This window comes from Oratosquilla oratoria, chromosome 2 (genome assembly GCF_046742065.1).
Source record: "Oratosquilla oratoria isolate Oo_2021 chromosome 2, ASM4674206v1, whole genome shotgun sequence".
In the NCBI taxonomy this organism is placed as follows: domain Eukaryota; kingdom Metazoa; phylum Arthropoda; class Malacostraca; order Stomatopoda; family Squillidae; genus Oratosquilla; species Oratosquilla oratoria.
This window is the reverse complement of record NC_134778.1, coordinates 45153364-45155863: the sequence shown is the minus strand read 5'-3', so window position 1 is coordinate 45155863 and position 2500 is coordinate 45153364. Positions and strand designations below refer to the sequence as shown.

At 44.2% G+C, this 2500-nt stretch overlaps 1 protein-coding gene across 2 annotated transcripts in view; it reads right to left on the bottom strand.

Moving 5' to 3' along the window:
- LOC143033930 (uncharacterized) overlaps nt 1-2500 on the bottom strand; it is a 264491-nt gene that overhangs the window by 239159 nt on the left and 22832 nt on the right. The gene's annotated exons all lie outside the window — the stretch shown is intronic.

Here is a 2500-nt window from a genome sequence, read left to right as displayed (position 1 = left end):
GAATGTTTAACGCGGTCAACAGCGATATTCAGTTCACCGTAGAAGAGGAACAAAACGGACAATTGCCCTTCCTAGATACGTTAATACGACGAGTGAGAAAAACAGTAACTTTCTCAGTATACAGAAAGGAAACAAACAAAGAGGATTTAGTACATTACTTCTCCGCACATGATGATAGGACAAAGAGTGGTATAGTAATAGGATTTTTTCTCAGGGCACTACGAATCTGTAGTAATGAATACCTAGAAGGCGAATTTGATTACATTATGAAAACCTTTGACAAACTTGGATATCCAGAGGGAATGTTGAAAAGAACAAAAAGAAAAACAATAAATATTTACAATCGCGGAAAGAAAGAGAGAAATGATAAAATAATACAACTTTTATATCAGTACCTGGCTCAGAAACGTCACCAATAATAGACAAATACTTAACAAAATCGGGTATAAACATAGCTAAAATAAATATATGTGTGTGTGTGTGTGTGTGTGTGTGTGTGTGTGTGTGTGTGTGTGTGTGTGTGTGTGTGTGTGTGTGTGTGTGTGTGTGTGTGTGTGTGTGTGTGTGTGTGTGTGTGTGTGTGTGTGTGTGTGTGTGTGTGTGTGTGTGTGTGTGTGTGTGTGTGTGTGTGTGTGTGTGCACGTGTGTGATATACCCTGGGAGAGACGCCAGGAGAATTCCCCCTTGATAGGCGTCCAATGATTTCTTTCATATGAAGAAACAACAAGAGGCCTTTTCAGCCAGGCACGGGACGGCGAGCGCAGCCAGTCACCCCAAATATCAGAGGGGCCACAGGACAGACTCTAAACAAACTCGAGTCGACGCGAGGTGAACACAGTCAAAGGTCAACGCCGGAGATTTGCGCCGGTAGACAACGGTCTTCACCTCGATACCCCTTTAGGGCAACCCTCAAGAGTGCCACTTTTCTACCATGTTTCTTATTGCTTTCTGCAACTTTTAGCTAGGAAAGTCTGGCAACCTCCTGAGTTTTTCTTTGGGCTTGCCAGCAGTTGTTTTATCAGACTAGGATCAGAAATTAAAGAAACAAAATGTAACAGCCTTTTCCTCACCACAGACGGGCAACTCAACACGTGTATGTGTGTGCGTTTATGCATGTGTGTGTGCGTGTGTGCGTGCGTGTGTGTGTGTGCGTGTATATGTGTGCGTGCGTGCACGTGTGTGTGTGTGTGTGTGTGTGTGTGTGTGTGTGTGTGTGTGTGTGTGTGTGTGTGCGTGCACGTGTGTGTGTGTGTGTGTGTGTGTGTGTGTGTGTGTGTGTGTGTGTGTGTGTGTGTGTGTGTGTATGTGTGTGTGTGTGTGTTTGTGTGTGTGTGTTGTTTGGAGATTCGTCTTCAAGTATAAATGAATGCGACACGGTTTTGGTCCGTGGGGGCGTCACTGAAGTCCCTCATACAGTGAGTGCATAAAGGAATGGTCTTAACTTTTATCAGTAGCCTTAGAACTCCCTTAAGATCTCACACATTTTCTTTGTATAAGCTACCCTCTTTTGTCAAAAAAAAAAAAAAATGACTTCAACCAGTGACGGAAATCTAGCAGACAAAGTGGACTGCCTTAATGCCTACATGATAATGACTTGCCTACAAAAAGAAAAATTATGAAAAATAAACATATTCTTCAGTCCCTATATAGATATAACGTGTCTGCATTGGTGAGGTCATCGCAAGCGCGCTGGCCTCGCATTCGCTTAGTTGAGGGTTCGAATTCCTTACTTCTCTCCGATTCCTAGCAGTGACTTTTATCCGCTGCTGCCCAGCAGTCCCTAGAGCGCATCATAGGGCAAAGCTGATGGCTTTGGCCGCAGCTACTCAGCGTCTCCTGGTGTAGTAGGCTCCTCGCATTCTAGTAATCAGCATATCGCGTGAATCTTGATATAAGGTTTGCATACCATCTGGGCGGTGCAGATGGTACCCCCTAGGTGGTTTGGGAACAGTAGTCTCATACTTATGCAACGTGAGAACTTAGGAATACAGGAGACTGTAGATGACCATAAGTCCTACACTAGGCAGTTTCATGTCCCTTGCCCCCTGTCCATAAAGTTATTTAATATCTTAAAACAGCCACCTGATTCAGCGCTCACTACATGGTTACTAAGTCTATTTCACTCATTAACCTCTCCATATGAACTCTACAAAGATATAAAGAATACCGACAGGTATAGAGACAATACCATAACCGGAGAAGATTTGGACAAGAAGTCATGTCAGAGGGAAGGGAGAGTTGTCTGAGAGCATTGGAGGGTCGTTCAGTTAGTGATAGGAGGAGCAGAGAAGGGGAGAGCATCTCATTGACGACCTATTTCGGCTATTTACTGAATGTGCCAGGAGGGGATGGCCTATCAGGATGGGTGAGAGGATGAGGAGAGTGAGGATGAGGATGGGAGAAAGAGGAGGAAGAAGAGGAAGAAGACGAGGAGAATGAAGATGAGAATTAGGAGAATAAGGATGAGGAAGATGAGCATGAGGATAATGACGATGAGGAT